The sequence below is a fragment of the Erpetoichthys calabaricus genome, chromosome 2 (genome assembly GCF_900747795.2).
Source record: "Erpetoichthys calabaricus chromosome 2, fErpCal1.3, whole genome shotgun sequence".
NCBI lineage: Eukaryota > Metazoa > Chordata > Cladistia > Polypteriformes > Polypteridae > Erpetoichthys > Erpetoichthys calabaricus.
Genome location: NC_041395.2, coordinates 62,219,047 through 62,239,164, shown reverse-complemented (window position 1 = coordinate 62,239,164; position 20,118 = coordinate 62,219,047). Strand labels below are relative to the sequence as shown.

The 20,118-nt window shown below is 39.0% G+C and overlaps 1 protein-coding gene across 1 annotated transcript in view; it reads left to right on the top strand.

Annotated features, from left to right (window-relative positions):
* The window catches only part of LOC114645928 (protein kinase C-binding protein NELL1-like), a 1,522,815-nt gene that overhangs the window by 681,172 nt on the left and 821,525 nt on the right, over nucleotides 1-20,118 (top strand). The gene's annotated exons all lie outside the window — the stretch shown is intronic.

Below are 20,118 nucleotides of genomic sequence, written 5' to 3'. Positions count from 1 at the left end.
CTGACTCTCTTTTTCAATGACAAGAGTGAAAAGCAGTGGTGCTGTAAGAATTATGTTTCTAGACTTCTCTAGCGCCTTCAACACAATCCAACCTCTGCTCCTTAGGGACAAGCTGACAGAGATGGGATTAGATTCATACCTAGTGGCATGGATCGTGGACTATCTTAAAGACAGACCTCAGTATGTGCGTCTTGGGAACTGCACGTCTGACATTGTGGTCAGCAACACAGGAGCGCCACAAGGGACTGTACTTTCTCCGGTCCTGTTCAGCCTATATACATCGGACTTCCAATACAACTCAGAGTCCTGCCATGTGCAAAAGTTCGCTGATGACACTGCTATCGTGGGCTGTATCAGGAATGGGCTGGAGGAGGAGTATAGGGACCTAATCAATGACTTTGTTAAATGGTCAGACTCAAACCACCTACACCTGAACACCAGCAAAACCAAGGAGCTGGTGGTGGATTTTAGGAGGCCCAGACCCCTCATAGACCCAGTGATCATCAAAGGTGACTGTGTGCAGATGGTGCAGACCTATAAATATCTGGGAGTGCAGCTGGATGATAAATTAGACTGGACTGCCAATACTGATGCGCTGTGCAAGAAAGGACAAAGCCGGTTATACTTCCTTAGAAGGCTGGCTTCCTTCAACATCTGCAATAAGATGCTGCAGATGTTCTATCAAACAGTTGTGGCGAGCGCCCTCTTCTACCCAGTGGTGTGCTGGGGAGGCAGCATTAAGAGGAAAGACGCCTCACGCCTGGACAAACTGGTGAGGAAGGCAGGCTCTATTGTTGGCATGGAGCTGGACAGTTTAACATCTGTGGCAGAGCGAAGGGCGCTCAGCAGGCTCCTATCAATTATGGAGAATCCACTGCATCCACTAAATAATGTCATCTCCAGACAGAAGAGCAGTTTCAGCAACAGACTGCTGTCACTGTCCTGCTCCACAGACAGATTGAGGAGATCGTTCCTCCCCCAAACTATGCGACTCTTTAATTCCACCAGGGGGGGTAAACGTTAATATTTAACATTATACATAGTTATTGTCTGTTTTTTTCACCTGTATTATTATCATTCTTTAATTTAATATTATTTATTGTATCAGTATGCTGCTGCTGAAGAATGTGAATTTCCCATCGGGATTAATAAAGTATCTATCTATCTATCTAACCGGTTGAGTCATTCGCTATATGGCTCCATCCTTGACACGATACAAGAGGCTGTCTCTAATCACGTCTTCCACTACAGCTCCCAGCATTGGCTGGATATTTTTGGACCCATTCACACATAACTTGTGAAGCTGTTAAGGGTAACTACTACTGCAGAACTGTTTTAGAACGATTTTTGCCAGGATTCAGCTACTTAAGTTACTTAAGCTTTAAGTTGTAACTTTTTTATGTTTTTAATTTTATTAATTTTATAGTAATCATTCATACAAATCGATCAATTTTTACAAAAAATAGGATTGAAAAACAAGTCGACCCCCACCCCTGCGAGAGAGAGCATGGCCAACGGGGTAAAACTTAAATTGATTGGTTTAATAGGCCTGTAGAGATGAATGGAGAGGAAAAAGAAATGCGGAGATAATTACTTTCTCGGTGCTTTAAGAGCTTATTCTAAAATGTTATTGATTATATCCTGCCAGGTTTTTAAAAAATTCTGTACAGATCCTCTAACTGAATATTTGATTTTTTCCAATTTCAAATAGTATAAAACATCGGTTATCCACTGACTTAAAAGAGGAGAGTTAGGATTCTTCCAGTTTAGCAAAATAAGTCTGTGTGCCAAAAGTGTAGTGAAGTCAATCACAGTTTGTTTGTCCTTCTCCACTTCAAGTCCATCTGGAAGAACACCAAACACAGCTATTAGTGGGTTAGGAGACATTGTGACACCAAGACTGTCTGAGAGGCACTTAAAAATTTTAGTCCAAAATTATGATAATTTGGCGCAGGCCCAAAACATGTGACCCAGTGAGGCTGGGACTTGATTGCAGCGTTCGCAGGTGGGATCTTGCCCTGGAAACATTTTGGACAGTTTTAGGTGAGACAGATGTGCTCGATATATAATTTTTAGTTAAATAATTGCATGCTTTGCACATATGGAGCTCGAGTGAATTCTCTGCATTGTTACTTTCCACTCCTTTTCTGATATATTGATTAAGAGATCTTTTTCCCATTGTCCTCTCGAATCTTTGAAAGGGAGGGACTATAAAATAATTTTATATGTAGCAGAGATAATATCTAAGTCCTTGAAGTTAAGCAATATTTTTGCCAGCATGGACGAGGGTGCAAGATGAGGAAAATCGGGCAGGTTCTGTTTAACAAAGATCCTAATTTGAAGATAGTGAAAGAAATGTGTAGCTGGAAAATTTAATTTGGAATGTAATTGTTCGTAGGATGCAAAGATGTTGTCTATATAAAGATCTCTGAGCAATTTAATCCCAATTTTTTTCTAGATATTAAAAACTGCATATGTTTGCGAGGTTTGAAAGAGGTGGTTCTCTTGCAGAGGTGCCACAGATAAAAGCTTCTCCATCTTAAAATGCTTTCTACATTGGTTCCATATTGTGAGTGAGTGAAGCACAATTGGGTTATTAGTATATTGGCGATGCCTTGCATTGATTGGGGCACAAAGCAGGGAATATAAAGAAGTACTGCAGCATTTTACTTCTATTGCGGACCAGGGCCCAGTTGTTCAAAAGTAATCCAATGGGATTTGGGATAACAGATTGGATTGAATCTTGAAAATGGGCTGTTCAAAGGGAAAAGAGGGATTCTGGAATCAGATCAGATCACTTAATCCAATCTCAGTTTTAATCAGGATCAAACAGTCTTTTGTGTTGTTCAAAAGTTTGTGTATGAATTGGGACACATTTGATCCCAAAAATCAGGATAATCCTGATCCCAACACAGAGATGGATTCAGTGTGGATTTCTGGCACACAATAAAATAAAACTTGATCAAAAAAGCTATGTTTGCAGGTGATGTATACATCTATTTATATTTTGTACAATTGTTGAACTAGGACAGTGACAATGTAAATAAAGTAGGGAATAAGACATGAAGCCTTTTGGTATAGTCAAAGGAAAAAAATCCCTGTGAAATATCAGTACTCAAACAAAATCTTAAAGCTCAAAAAGCTCTACTGTCCATTGTATTTTAATGAAAATGACAATTACTATTACTCAAGTCATCAGTCAGAAGTAATGTCTTACAATTGCATCCCTGATCACACGTCCAGTCTGGTCCTCATTTGGAGCGAACATTGGAGGTTGCTCTGGTTGCACTTCATCAGGCTCAGGTCCATCATATATGTCATCAAGAGGAACATTACACCTGGTGGCAATGTTATGCAAGACAATACAGGCTAGTATTATATTATATTATATTGCATGCCACCTTGGGTTCCACCCGCAAGTAGTTAAGGCATGCAAAGTGCCTCTTCAGGTCTTCATTTAAGCGTTTAATTGCGCGTCTTGTTTTGCAATGTGCAGAGTTGAAGCTTGCCTGCTCAGGTGTGTTTGCAACTGGAAAAGGGGTCATCAGCCATGGTAGGAGTGGATAAGCACTGTCTCCCAATATTATGCCATTTGGTTGGTTGGACTGGAGCTTTCTGTATAGTGCGCTCTCCCTCAGGATACGTGCATCATGGACAGACCCTGGCCACTTGACAACACAGTTTGTGATGATGAGGTCAGCATTGGTCACAAGTTGGACATTGATGCTGTGCCTCCCTTTTCGGTTCACATACTGCCACTCCCTTTCATGAGGCGCTTGAATGTGCACATGAGTACAATCAATAACACCAATAGTATTAGGTATGTTCCCCAAAAGAAAGAAACTTCGCTTAGTTTGCGCCATCTGGTCATCCTTGGGAAATGAAACAAATTCATTGACCAGACTGGCCAATTCAACTGAGACAGCTTTCACCACATTACTAACAGTTGATTTGTCCACTCGCATATAGTAGAAAGTCCCAAGGACATAAAAGCGCAGTGCAATTAGGCACTGTTCCTCCACAGACAGAGCATGACTCCTTTTGGTTTTGTGCTGTAACTTTGGCCTGACAAGGTCTGCAATGTACTTGATATCATCCCTCCCAAAACGAAAACAGGCATACAGTTCCTCTATAGTGTATTGAGCAAGTGGTTTGGCACACTCAGCATACATTATTTCATGGTATTTTCTCCTTCCCAACCTGTGGTAACGATGAACAACACCTGCCATGCCAATGCCTCTGTAAACCTATGACCAAGGTGTGTAAGAAATTGGTGATTTTATTTGGTCACACACCAATTAAGCAACAATGAGCTGACTGGTTGGTCATATGTTGAATTACCCCAGTCAAGCACAGGGCCTATAAAATCAGTGTTAGCTACACAAAAGAGATGGAACCATGGACTCAAAAGGGCCTAATTTCACAGTGGCAGAAAACCATGCACTGTTGGAGGGTGTTAGGTGCCATTATTCCTCCATAGTAGGATACTTCAGTTCATTAAAGGGGAGAGAAGTGGCCAAGAAATGCAAACAGAACATTTGGAAGGACATCACCAAGAATGTGAATGCTATAGGGGCTGATCAGAAAAGGACCACAAAACAAGTCATATTAAGATGGAAGAACCTTATAGCCAAGGCAACAAAGGACCTTACTGAGGCCAAAAACCCCACAACGGGTAACAAGCCTTTCAAGAGGGGTGGGTATACTGACATTGTCCTTGACATTATTGGTGGTGACAATTCAGAAGCTCTGCATGGAATTGATGGTGTTGAAGTTGATGGTGAGCCCACAGTTACAGAGGAGGGTGGGCCTGGTCCTCCTAATGAAGAGGAAATATTTGTCCTCAATCTCAGTCAAGTTGTTGAGGAAGAAGGTGGATCCTCACAGATAGAGCCAGCTGTTGTCACAGAACCTTTAAAAAGAAAGCGTAAGCATTCTCCAAACCTGGATGGTGACGCATATGAGGTGCTTCTTACAAGAGAAGCTGAAAGAGCAGAAGTGCAGATTCTTCTGGCAAAGGAACAACTCCTCCTTACCCAACTACAACAAACTAAAGTCAGAATGGAAATCCAACTCCTAAAAGCAGAAATTGAAAGAGCTGGTCTCTATACCAGTGAGGAACTGTAAATGTTCCTTATTTTGTTGACTATTGGAGTTTTTTGTTTTACAATTATATAAAAATAACCACAGTGCATATGTGGGGAAATATTTTATTCTTTCAGTCATTCATTCATTTATTCTTGTGAGATTGAAATGGAATCTGGCTGTTTATAAATGAAATGGAAAAATATTTGTTTATTGTGGTGTTTTCTGTTTCTTCCAAGTAACACACATGATGGCTATTTGGCTACTGGTATTTTTGGTCCGCCTGTTGTTCTTTACATAGCCAGTAGGCTACACTGTGGGTTCCATTTAAAGCACTAGTAAACCAGATTTGGTAATCCTGAATATTCTGTATCTGGATAACAGTGATCCAATCTAGTGTTGCTTTGAAAAACCAGCATGAAAGTAAAATGAATTACCAGATCCTGGATAGCAAAACAAGGGATTTCAAAATCCAGATAATTTTTATCCCAATTAAATAGTTTGAACAACTGGGCCCAGGCCTGTGTATGTTCATCTATTTGTGTCCAGGTTTTTATAGTTTGTATGTTTGCTGCCTAGTAATAAAACTGAAAGTTAGGTAGAGCCATGCCACCTTCTGCCTTAGGTCTTTGTAGGGTCACTCTTTGGATACATGGATGTTTTGAGTTCCAAATAAAGGAGGTTATTGTTGAATCTAATTGCTTAGAAGAAGCTTAGGAAGAATATTCATCTTAAAAACGTTAATTCTTCCAGCTAGAGTGAGATGAAGGGTCGACCATCTATGCAAGTCTTGCTTAATTTTTTCCATACAGACGGAGAAATTTTGTTGATAAAGAGCTTTGTGTTTACTTGTGATGTTTACCCCTCGGTATTTAAACTGATCTGCAATAATAAAAGGAAAGGTGTCCAATATGATATTGTATGTTTGAGAATTCACTGGAAAGAGTACACTTTTATTCAGATTAATTCTGAGATCAGATTCTGTAAGTGCTGTTAAGACTGTAGGCACAGTATTTTGTGGGTCTGATATATACAGTACCATATCATCTGCATATAGAGAAATTTTCTGTTCTAGTCCTTTTCTGATAATCCCATTTATCTGATCAGCATTTCGACAGTGAACCGCCAGTGGTTCAATGGCGATTGCAAATAGCAGTGGTGACAAGGGGAATCCTTGTCTGGTACCACATTCTAGTTTAAAGTAGTCTGAACAAATGTTTTTAATACAAACTGAAGCTTCTGGATTGGTATAAAGTAGTTTGATCCATACACAAATGTTCGGGCCAACCCCAAATTTCTCTAATGTAGTGAAAAGGTATTTCCATTCAATCATGTCAAATGCTTTTTCTGCATCCAATGATAATACTATTTCTGGGGTGTTTGACTTTGTTGGTGAGTATATTACATTAAACAGGTGTCGAAGATTGGAGGATAAGTGTCGACCCTTGATAAATCCAGTTTGATCTTGTGATATTACCGAAGGCAGCACTTTCTCCATCCTTCTAGCTATGATTTTTGAGAGTATCTTAACATCATTATTCAGAAGTGAAATTGGTCTATATGATGCACGGTGATTAATGCTTGGTGAAACGTTTGAGGCAGAATTTGAATGTCTCTAGCTTCTGTAAATGTTGCTAATAGGAGGGGAGCTAGCTGAGCGGAGAATTTCTTATAAAATTCTGCAGGGTAGCCATCAGGGCCTGCTGCTTTCCCGCCTTGAAGTGACTTTATAGCATCTAGTAATTCTGATAGCGCCAGAGGTTTATCCAGTTCCTCCACACTAAAAGTATCTATTTGTGGTAGCTGTAATGTATCCAGAAATGCATTAGATTATGTGTTGTCTTCTTTAGACTCAGTAGAATATAAGGATTTATAGTAGTCTCTAAATGTGTGCATTATATTTTTATGGTCAATGATTTCATCTCTGTTCGTGTTGGTGATTACTGGGATTGCATTGCAAACTTCTTGCTTATGGATTTGTTGAGCTAAAAGCTTATTAGCTTTCTCTCCGTGTTCATAGTAGTGATGTCTGGATTTTTAAATTAGTTGTTCAGTTTCTTTAGTTGTCAGGAGGTTGAGTTCTGAATGCAGAGCCTGCCCTTTGCTTTGTAGAGCCTCGCTTGGAAGCCTGGCATGTTCTTCATCTATTCTAGTAATTTTGCTTTTTAGTTCTGATACTTTCTTGGTTTCTAATTTATTCCTGTGGGAAAGATGTGAAATAATCTGTCCTCTTAAGAAGGCCTTTAGAGTTTCCCAGAGTATTCCTGCAGAAACCTCTGAGGATGTATTTGTCTCTAGGAAGAAACTGATTTGTTTGGATATAAATTCTGCATAGTTCTCGTCTGCTAATAGAAGCGGGTTAAGATGCCATCTATGAGGTGAGTGTGTGGGGCATTGTGACTTTAGCTCCAAGATCAGAGGTGCATGGTCGGAAATAACGATAGCATCATACTTGCAAGATTTAATCGTAGGCAAGAAATTATTATCTATAAAGAAATAATCTATTCTTGAGTATCAATGATGTACTGGTGAGTAGAAAGAATATGTTCTTGGGTTTTGGTTTAGAAACCTCCAGGGGTCTGATAAGTTGTGGTCAGTTACAAACTGTGTAATTATGTTTGCATTGTTAGATGTCATCCCCCTGTGACAGAAGTCCTATCTAAGAGTGGATTTAAAACCCAATTAAAGTCCCCGGCCATTATAATTTTATGAGTGTTCACATTGGGAATGGATGCAAATAGGTTTTGTATGAATTCCTTATGATCGACTTCGGTGCATAAACATTTATCAAAATCATTTTACAGTTAAATAAGTTGCCAATGACCATCACATGTCTCCCTTCCAGATCAGATACTACATCTGATGTTACAAATGAGACTGTTCTATGTATGAGAATTCCCACGCCTCTAGTTTTGTTTGTATAGCTAGAATGGAACATTTGGCCAGTCCAGTCCTTTTGCAGACGGAATTGATCCTTGCTTAGTAAGTGGGTCTCCTGTAAAAATACTATTTTAGCATTAAACCTGTTAGGTGAGAGAGTACTTTCTTTCTCTTTAATTCGTGATTCAGGCCTTTAACATTCCAGCTCACAAAGTTAACTGTCCCATCATGGAGATATTGATTCTGAGTTTTTGATGTCATTTTATAGTCTTAACTGGAAGTAAGACAGCTTTAACCTTAATTTCCTATTTCCCCATGAGTTATTGCCATGCAGCCTCTTGTTATGTTGGTAGTTATAATTATAATAATTAAAAGGATAGATTAGATATAGCCTGCTCTCTTTCTCTCCCCCCCTTATCCCCTTCCCCCCCCCATTTTGCCTCCCCACGTGAGGCTGTACCATTCCTCACAAAGTCTCAGTCCTCTGACATACCTATAGACAGAGCACGTCCAAAGCAAAAACAAGCCCCCACGCAGCGGTGTTTTAGGATTAAAAAGTAGAGATATATATTGTCAATATTATCTAAATACTATATGCCTAAAATATAATCATTAACAAACTGTGATTATATGTAATCATTAACAAACTATAAGCATAAAATATATAATCTTCAGCAATCTTAAAGTAATAAGATAATAAACCCAGGGGATGGTGTTAGAAAGTGGTCCAGGATAAGCATAGTAAGTCTTAATGCAATAATAACAATAAACCAAGGGTAGTATGAAAAAAAAAAAAAGTTAATTTCTTCCACACACACGTCTATAACTGTAATTAAAACACAAACAGAAAGCGTCCGAGTAATGAAAAGGATGTATAATTATAATACCTGTATCATTACAAGTGGATCAGACAGCAGGTGATATCTCCTTGCCATGCCATGACAGGATGCAACTCACTACTATGTTTCAGAATAGTGTTGGGATCAGCTTTCTTAATTCCTTTTCTGCTTCCTCCTTGCTGGAATAGACGTAGTATTGTCCTTGCACATCCACTTTCAGTTTGGCAGGGTACAAGAGGCTGTATTTGATATCGGCTTGTCGTAGCCGTTGTTTAATGTTGTAGAAGGCTGCACGTTTAGCAGCTGTTGCAGGAGAGAAATCAGGGAAAATACGATTATTGGTTATTTTCAAATATAATCTAACTGTAACTTTTTTATCTCCACCCTGTACACATACATACATACAGTTTCTTGATATCTGCCTTTTTGCTTTATATGCCATTGTCTGTGTTCAGTTATTTGATGAAGGCAGTTGTGTCTATTAAAGTGTACACTCATTTTACAGCAGTATGGTACATTTTTAGGCAGTGCTATAACAAATAAAACATAAAAAATAATCATTTGCAATGTTAATGGTTAAAGTTTAGTACAAGTGTACAACATTGCCAGTGAGGTTGAAAAGATAAGTTTTAATTCATTTCTGTGTGACTCTTGATTATGTTTGTGAAACCTGTCACCAGAGACACAACTTTTGACATCTGTCAAGCAGAAATACTTCAGTTATACCAGAAATGACTGATTAGCTTTAGCTGCATGATGGCTGGTGAATGCGGCACAGTGGCGCAGTGGGTAGCGCTGCTGCCTCGCAGTTGGGAGGTCTGGGGACCTGGGTTCGCTTCCCGGGTCCTCCCTGCGTGGAGTTTGCATGTTCTCCCCGTGTCTGCGTGGGTTTCCTCTGGGCGCTCTGGTTTCCTCCCACAGTCCAAAGACATGCTGGTTAGGTGGATTGGCGATTCTAAATTGGCCTTGGTGTGTGAGTGTGAGTGTGCTTGTGTGTGTCCTGCGGTGGGTTGGCACCCTGCCCAGGATTGGTTCCCTGCCTTGTGCCCTGTGTTGGCTGGGATTGGCTCCAGCAGACCCCCGTGACCCTGTGTTCGGATTCAGCGGGTTGGACAATGGATGGATGGCTGGTGCATTCCAGTGGATGCATAACAAACAAACGTCAGTGACACACATATGTGGAATGTTTCTCAAAGAATCTGAAACACCTTCTGTTTGTATGCTGCATAACTACAGTAGCAGATCTCATCAAAGTGGCACTTTGTTCCCTCTCCATTTTATACTGCAAGACAAGTTTTAGAAGTAGTGAAGGCATTAGACATAATTACCTTACACATCTTTCTATTGTCAGCTTTTGTGAACTTACTATCCCTCTATCAATTTTCTAAGCCTGCTTACTCTGGCTGAAATCACAAGAAGCTGGCCTGCAATGTAAATGAGGTAAGAACATGGGATGTTTCTTAATTATGTGATGCACTCAAGCACATCCTCACCAAGGTCAAGTGCCTCTGCCAAAGACCTGGCAACCTATGAACATGTATTTGGACTTGGGAAGTAAGTGTACACCATTACCAGGACAACATGCAAGCTCCATGCAGCTCATAATTAGCCTCCAGGACAAGTTCAGTGTATGAATATTCATGTTGCATTAAGTCTATAACAATTGTTTAAGTTCACTTGTTGAAAGTGGGCTAGAAATAGACTATATTATTCATAAGAAGAAACAGATGTATAATTAAAGCTAGTCATGTACTATATTGCCGATTTGCATATTTTGGACTTGATGAACCAAAACTGATCTTGTCATTGTAACTGTAGTGCTGATGATAATAGCCATAAGAAAGATGCAAAAAATATGGAAAGAAGAATTTCATCTGATAAATATACAGATGTTCTGAGAAATGTGGGCATAGTAGAAAGTATTTAATGTTAAACAGAAGCCTTCTTTCTTAAAAAATATAAATATTTTTCTAATTTTAGAATATTTGATTCTACACGCAAGATGTTAATTTATTTATCAATTTATTTATTTATGTATTATGCTTTCTTCTAACTCTCCTAAGGTTCTCCTAGTTTTTTTTTTTTCATTAATGTCATTCAGTTATGGATCCAGTCTTAAAGAATGTGGCTCCAATACATCTTGAGCATGAGCTGACAGACTGAGAAAAATTAACGTAAGGAGCAACACCCTAGCAACCTAATGCATAATTAAGAAATCGGGAGTGGTCTCCCCTGGACTTTCTCGTATACTCAGATATGGGGATGGATATTTCAAGAGTAAACCGCAAGACAATGATTATATTTTTATATTATGTACATTAAAGAACAAATCAAATCAAATTAATAATGTTTTGAACAATTAATTTAAAAGTAAAGTTGAATAAATCGGACTCTGCAGCTGCATGAATAAAAGGTAAAGTACTACTTCCAGTTAATGGACATAGCCCAAAAGTTGATAGAAAACTACGTTTTGTACCTAATACTTTTATGCAAAATTTGTTGACCTAAGTGAAAGCGTACTCAAGTTATCGTGTCTACATACACACACACACACACACACACAGTCTGACATAATTCCAAAAATGATATTTTCAGACTCAGGGAGGTCTAAAATGTCGAGATTCATCAAAATCTCGAAATGGAAATTTTGGAAGATTCCAAAACTTTCCATATACTTCGTATACGAGAAAGTCACAGAGGTCTAAAACGTTGAGATTCATCAAAATCTTGACATCAAATTTTTGGACGATTACAATACTTTCCCTATCCTTTGTATACTAGAAAGTAAAAACAAAAGGTGTTTTCAAGACTTTTCTCAAGTGAGACCACCAAACTTCAAAAGGACTGGTGAATCATCTGTATGTTGTGGCGAAGCTTCAAATCACACAAACACATAAAGACAAACAAGTTAGTCATGGTGGAAGTTTCGGTCATTATTCTTGAAAGAGGCATTATATCTAGAAAGCCATCTTTAGGGCCTGTTCCTTGTCCAAAATTCAGAATGTGTCTGAGGTACCTCAGGATGGCCTTGTGATATGGTGGTTTAACCTTTGATCTGCTGGCAGTCTAGTCCTTATCAATGATTCTTTGAGTGACTTTAAATTGTTGAAATTGAAAATATATTTTCAGTTGTAATGTGCCTATAGATAGTATTCACCATCTTAGAAATTTTCACATTTAATTGTTATACAACTTTGAATCACATTAGATTTAAGTTGTTTTTTGTTACACTGATCAGCAGAAAAAAAAAAAAAACAAAGTAATGTGAAATTGAAAACAGTGGTCCACATTAGTTACAAATGTAAACCACAAAATAATCACAGATGTATTCTCAATCTTTAATATGACACACCTAAATTATCATTTGGTGCAGCCAATTGGTTTTAGACGTCAAGTCTTTTTTAGTTAAATGGTAATCACCTGCCTGCATTCAAAGAATTTCAACTGATTGTAGCATAAATGTCATTTGTATTGAAGGTTCAACTTGTGATGAGTCAGTATGATGGCCTAACTTGCACAATGAAGATCAAAGATCACTTAAGCAGGGCCATCTTAACAGCATTATAAGCTCCCAGGCAAAGCAGTGCACTGGGGCCCCTACCTAAACAACCACTCACTGGAATAAAAATTTAAATGGTCGATAAAATTAAACCTATATTTATTGTATTGCTACTTCCAACAAAATCAGCGTTTAAACATTAAAAAATATGCTGTACAGCAAAGATTAATCAATACAAACATTTGAACAATATAACATGAGTCTTGAAAAACACAAAAATTTCAACATATAAAAGATACTCAATTGGTAAACCAATGCAGTATGGGGCCCCAATGCTCGTGGGGCCCCCGGGCAACTGCCCAGCATGCCCATGCATTAAGAAGGCCCTGCACTCAAGGCAACTCTGTGCAAAAGATTACTGAAAAACTCAAGTCAGGGGATGAAGACATAAAAATATAATAAAAAGCCTGTGGAGTCTATTTAAATCAGTCATTAAGAAATGAAAAGATTATTGGTATAGCTATAAATCTGTATAGAGAAGGCCATCCACAGAAGTATTTGTGCAAGAAGAAGACTAATGAGGAAGGCCACCAATGAACCTATGAAAACTCTGAAGGACTTACACGCTACTTTGGATGAGACTGGAGACAGCAACTGTTGTCTGGATGCTTCACCAGTCACAGCTTTATGGGAGAGTCAAAAGAGAAAGCCATTGTTAAAAACACACACACACTCACACACATACACAGAGTTCACTATAAGGCACATTGGAGACCCTGAAGTCAGCAGGAAGAAGGTTCTATGACCTGATGAGAGCAAAATTGAACTTTTTGGCTTTCAGACTAAACACCAATAAAGACTGTATACTCTCTCAAACGCACCATCCCAACTGTGAAGCATGGTGGTGTCAGCATCATGCTATGAGGATGCTTTTCTGCAGGAGGCCCTGGAAGGCTTGTGAGGATACAAGGTAAAATATATACAGCAAAATATGAGAACATCATGGAGGCAAACCTGATGCAGTCTGTAGGAAACTTGAGCCACTTGAGATTTGTTTTTTAGCAAGACAACAGGCCCACATATAAAGCTTAAGCTCCACAGGAGTGGCTTATAAACAACTGTCCTAGTGTGGCGAGTGTGAGTCCAGATCTCAATCTAATTAAAAGTTTGTGGCTGGAATTTGAAACAGGCTGTTTACTCATGTGCGCCATTCAAACAGACAGAACTGGAGCAGTTTTACAAAGAAGATTAGGAAAAAAATTGCAATGCAATCAGATAGGAGACATGTCCACAAAAACCTCAATGCTGTCAAGGCTGAAAAGGTGCATGTCCTAAATACTGAGTTGAAGGGAGGTGAATACTTATGCAACCAATTATTTTGTATCTTATATTTGTAATTAATTTGCATTACTTTAAACAGATATGTTTTTACTTTGACATTAGTTGAGCTGTGTCAAAAAGCTAAATAAACTTCCCTTTCATTCAATATTGTGCATTAGTAAAATGTAAAGACGTCCAAGAGGCTGAATGATTTTTTTAGGTACTATACTATTGTAAGTAAGTTAACAGATACAGTAAATGGAAAAAAAAAAAAAAACGGACTGATCATTCAGATTAAATGAAGCTTTGAAAATGGGAGACAGGTGGACAAAAGAATAGAAATATCATACACAAGCAATGGTCATCATGCAGTCAGTTGAGAAAAGAAATGCAACAAATTTCAAAACAGATATTACTCAATGAGACAGCCAGTGTTTTTAGGCTCCATGAAGGTTTCATCTGGCAGCTGAACATTTGCTGTTGCCATTTAGTAGCAAGTAGGCCACATGGCCAATGATGTAAGAAATGTGAGGCAGGCACTTATCCTCTTTTAATGTCATCCTGTTGCCTAAACTATTTTCTGGGGAAAGTACCTTTTCATAACTGCATGTCCTTCTTAAATATGGAATGCTCTGGCTTTCACTCTTCTGCTGTGTTGTGATGTAAGTGGCAAATCCAGGGGTGTTTTAAGTACCATTTATTCAAATCACTATCCTTAGAAAGTTTACCAAGGATTAGAAAGAAGGCCATGTATTACAATAAACTGACAATAACTTCAAGTTAAAATTTGCCTATTTAAGGTGTCACTTATTTGCTTCAGAATTCTCAGCCAGATTCAGCTATATGCATTGTGCACTGGTAATCTCTGACAGAGTATTTCTAAATTTATTCTGACCACAATGGCTGGAAATCAGACAACATGTTCTGGATGGTTAAAAATCCATCAGAAAGTACAGATAAAATTGCCACACATATATTCATATTATGGATAAATCTGAAAGCCACTTTTAGAGAAACCCATGGTTAACACAGGGAGAAAAGTCATACAACAGGGCATAGTGCACAGATCATTACCTGTGTGATTTTGCAGTTTGGCACTCTACCGTGGCCCCACATTAAAGCTACACATTGGCCATTTTATAATTTTCTCAGAGAATATGTTTATGCCATCAGATCTGAATATCTATATAACATTTAATAACTTTAAACAATGACACAGTTATTTTTTCAGACGGCCAAATGTTTTTTGTGGGTTTCAATTACATATTTTGGTTAAATATAATCTTGTCCTGTGTACTGCTAGCAGGGCAAATAGACTAAGAACCAAGAGATGACAAAGCATCTATGTTTTTGGCTTTGTTTTTTTTTTCTTTAAGAAAGAAATATTACAAATATTGGAATTATTCAATAATAAATAAAATTAAGTTAAAATATGTTTTAAGAATATTAGATGTAGTACTAGGGTGTTGTACTGTGTTAGCCATTATGAATGTAGAGAAAAGCCAAGCAAAATGACACCTTTTATTGGCTAACTAAAAATGTTACAATATGCAAGCTTTCGAGTACATCTTGCCTGAAGAAGGGGCCTGAGTTGCCTCGAAAGCTTGCATATTGTAATCTTTTTAGTTAGCCAAAAAAAGGTGTCATTTTGCTTGGCTTTTCTCTAAGAATATTAGATGAGACCAATAAATATTATCTGATTGCAATTAACCTGCTGTATAGATTCTTAAGAAAAAGTGTGATGGCAGGCTGTACAAACATTAAAAATAAAAAATCCTGTAAAATATGCTGATTATAAATACTTTATATGCCAACAATTTGCAGATATTAGACCAACAATTTGCAGATATCTGACCATCACACCTATATGATCTTGTTTCACTGCCAATCCTAAAAGCATAGGCGTTAATATGGAGTTGCCCACCTATGTGGTAATAACAGCCTCAAGTCTTCTGAGAGGGCTTTCCACAATGTTTTGGAGTGTGTCTGTGGGACTTTGTGCCCATTCAGCTAAAAGGGAATTTGTGAGGCTTGAAAGAAATGTTGGATGAGAAGACCTGGCTCACAATCTACATTCCAATTTATCCCAAAGGGCTCTGTGCTGCCCACTCAAGTTCCTCTGTGTCTTTATGGACCTGTCTTTGTATACAGGGATGCTGGCACAGAAAAGGGCCTTCCCCAAACTGTTGCCACAAAGTTAGAAGTAAACATATGCCTAAGATGTGTTTGTATTACACAACATTAACAGTTACCTTCACTTATCCTTTTTCCACCAAATGTTACGCATTATAGAGTCCAGAAGGTAGCATTCTTCTGGCATCCATCAAACATTTGTCCATCAGACTGCCAGACAGTGAAGTGTGATTCATCACTCAAGGGAACATGCTTCCACTCCAAAAGAGACCAATGGCAAGTTGCTTACACTGCTTCAGCCAACACTTGGCACTGCATAGACTGATCTTAGGCTTACAGTTATTGTGCTGATGTTGCTTCCAGAAGCACATTGGAGCTCCATTGTGAGTGATGCCACAGAGAATAAGTGATTTTTACACGGTGTACAGGTGCTGGTCATAAAATTAGAATATCATGACAAAGTTGATTTATTTCAGTAATTCCATTCAAAAAGTGAAACTTGTATATTAGATTCATTCATTACACACAGACTGATGTATTTCAAATGTTTATTTCTTTTAATGTTGATGATTATAACTGACAACTAATGAAAGTCCCAAATTCAGTATCTCGGAAAATTAGAATATTGTGAAAAGGTTCAATATTGAAGACACCTGGTGCCACACTCTAATCAGCTAATTAACTCAAAACACCTGCAAAAGCCTTTAAATGGTCTCTCAGTCTAGTTCTGTAGGCTACACAATCATGGGGAACACTGCTGACTTGACAGTTGTCCAAAAGATGACCATTGACACCTTGCACAAGGAGGGCAAGACACAAAAGGTCATTGCTAAAGAGGCTGGCTGTTCACAGAGCTCTGTGTCCAAGCACATTAATAGAGAGGAGAAGGGAAGGACAAGATGTGGTAGAAAAAAGTGTACAAGCAATAGGGATAACCACACCCTGGAGAGGATTGTGAAACAAAACCCATTCAAAAATGTTAGGGAGATTCACAAAGAGTGGACTGCAGCTGGAGTCAGTGCTTCAAGAACCACCACACACAGACGTATGCAAGACATGGGTTTCAGCTGTCGCATTCCTTGTGTCAAGCCACTCTTGAACAAGAGACAGCGTCAGAAGCGTCTCGCCTGGGCTAAAGACAAAAAGGACTGGACTGCTGCTGAGTGGTCCAAAGTTATGTTCTCTGATGAAAGTAAATTTTGCATTTCCTTTGGAAATCAAGGTCCCAGAGTCTGGAGGGAGAGAGGAGAGGCACAGAATCCACGTTGCGTGAGGTCCAGTGTAAAGTTTCCACAGTCAGTGATGGTTTGGGGTGCCATGTCATCTGCTGGTGTTGGTCCATTGTGTTTTCTGAGGTCCAAGGTCAACGCAGCCGTCTACCAGGAAGTTTTAGAGCACTTCATGCTTCCTGCTGCTGATGAACTTTACGGAGATGCAGATTTCATTTTCCAACAGGACCTGGCACCTGCACACAGTGCCAAAGCTACCAGTACCTGGTTTAAGGACCATGGTATCCCTGTTCTTGATTGGCCAGCAAACTCACCTGACCTTAACCTATGGGGTATTGTAAAGAGGAAGATGCAATACGCCAGACCCAACAATTCAGAAGAGCTGAAGGCCACTAGCAGAGCAACATGGGCTCTCAGAACACCTGAGCAGTGCCACAGACTGATCGACTCCATGCCACGCTGCATTGCTGCAGTAATCCAGGCCAAAGGAGCCCCAACTAAATATTGAGTGCTGTACATGCTCATACTTTTCATGTTCATACCTTTCAGTTGGCCAACATTTCTAAAAATCCTTTTTTTGCATTGGTCTTAATTGATATTCTAATTTTCCGAGATACTGAATTTGGGACTTTCATTAGTTGTCAGTTATAATCATCAACATTAAAAGAAATAAACATTTGAAATACATCAGTCTGTGTGTAATGAATGAATCTAATATACAAGTTTCACTTTTTGAATGGAATTACTGAAATAAATCAACTTTGTCATGATATTCTAATTTTATGACCAGCACCTGTATATGTCAGCACTTGGTAGCCCTGCTCTGTACGTTTGCGTGGTCTACTACTTCAGGGCTGAGCTGTTATTGCTCCTAGATGCTTCCTCTTCACAATAATAGCAGTTGTCCTGGGCACATCTAGCAGAGCAGAAATTTCACATAATGACTTGTGGCAAAGGATTCATCCTATGACAGTGCCACATTTAAAGTCATAGAGCTCTTCAGTGCAACCCATTCAACTTCTGATGTTTGGCAATCGAGAGTGCATGGCTGTCTGCTGGATTTTATACACCTGTCATACAACTGGAGTCAATAATTTGAAGGGGTGTCCACATACTTTTGGCTATACAGTGTACATATGGTTTATTGCAATGTGTTTAATATGAGTACAGTAATCCCTCGCTATATCGCGCTTCAACTTTCACGGCTTCACTCTATCGCGGATTTTATATGTAAGCATATTTAAATATATATCGCGGATTTTTCGCTGGTTCGTGGGTTTCAGTGGACAATGGGTCTTTTAATTTCTGGTACATGCTTCCTCAGTTGGTTTGCCCAGTTGATTTCATACAATGGACGCTGTTAACAGATGGTTGAGAAGCTACCCAACCAGAGCACGTATTACGTATTAAATAAAACTCCTCAAATATATTGTGAGCATGGGGGCTGTTCGCACCCCTCTTGGATACGGCTGCTCGTTTAAAAAATGCTGAAAGACTACCTTCACATTGCTTCTTTCCTTGCTGGGCTTACTTGTGGTTACTTTGTTGCGCATATGCTTCCCGCACGGTGCTTCGCATACTTAAAAGCTCAAACAGCCCTATTGATTTTTTATTGTTTGCTTTTCTCTCTCTCTCTCTCTCTTGCTCTGACATTCTCTGCTCCTGATAGAGGGGGTGTGAGCAGGGGGTCTGTTCGCACCCCTAGAGGATACGGACGCTCATCTAAAAAATGCTGAAAGACTACCTTCACATTGCTCCCTTCCTTGCAGCTGCTTTGTCAAGCGACATGCTTCCCGCACGGTGCTTTGCATACTTAAAAGCAGAAAAAGCACCTATTGATTTCTGATTGTTTGCTTTTTTCTCTCTCTGACATTCTCTGCTCCTGACGTGCACTCCTTTGAAGAGGAAGATATGTTTGCATTCTTTTAATTGTGAGATGGAACTGTCATCTCTGTCTTGTCATGGAGCACAGTTTAAACTTTTGAAAAGAAACAAATGTTTGTTTGCAGTGTTTGAATAAAGTTCCTGTCTCTCTACAACCTCCTGTGTTTCTGTGCAAATCTATGACCCAAGCATGACAATATAAAAATAACCATATAAACATATGGTTTCTACTTCGTGGATTTTCACCTTTTGTGGGGGGTAATGTACTTTGATGGATTTAATAGTTTTCTTTATTTTAAAGTCATACCAAAAATGTCTTATTTTTTCTACAAGATAGATAATATGCTTGAGTGTTTTTAGATCTTTTTGTCAGATGTTTCTATGGTATACTGAAGTATAATTACAAGCATTTCATAAGTTTCAAAGGCTTGTATTGATAATTACATAATGTTTATGCAAAGAGTCAATATTGTAGGCCCTTCCTTTTCAAGTCCTCTGCAATTCACCCTGACATGCTGTCAATCAACTTTTGGGCCAAATCCTGACTGATGGCAGCCCATTCTTGCATAATCAATGCTTGGAATTTGTCAGAATTTGTGGGTTTTTCTTTTTGACCCATCTCTTGAGGATTGACCACAAGTTCTCAATGGGATTAAGGTCTGGGGAGTTTCCTGGCCTTGGACCCAAAATTTCGATGTTTTGCTTCCCGAGCCACTTAGTTATCACTTTTGCCTTATGGCACTGTGCTTCATCCTGGAAAAAGTATTGTTCATCACCAAACTGTTCTTTGATGGTTGGGAGAAGTTGCTCTCGGAGGACGTTTGCGGTACCATTCTTTATTCATGGCTGTGTTATTAGGCAAAATTGTGAGTGAGCCCACTCCAGTGACTGAGAAGCAACCCCACACATGAATGGACTCAGGATGCTTTACTGTTGGCATGAAACAGGTTTGATGGTAGCGTTCACCTTTTCTTCTCCGGACAATCTTTTTTCCGGATTCCCCAAACAATTGGAAAGGGGATTCATCAGAGAAAATGACTTTACCCCAGTCCTCAGCAGTCCAATCTTTGTACCTTTTGCAGAATATCAGTCTGTCCCTGATGTTCTTCTTGGGGAGAAGTGCCTTCTTTGCTGCCCTTCTTGACACCAGGCCATCATCCAAAAGTCTTCGCCTCACTGTACATGCAAATGTACTCACACCTGCCTGCTGCCATTCCTGAGAAAATTCTACACTGTTGCTTCCCCAAAC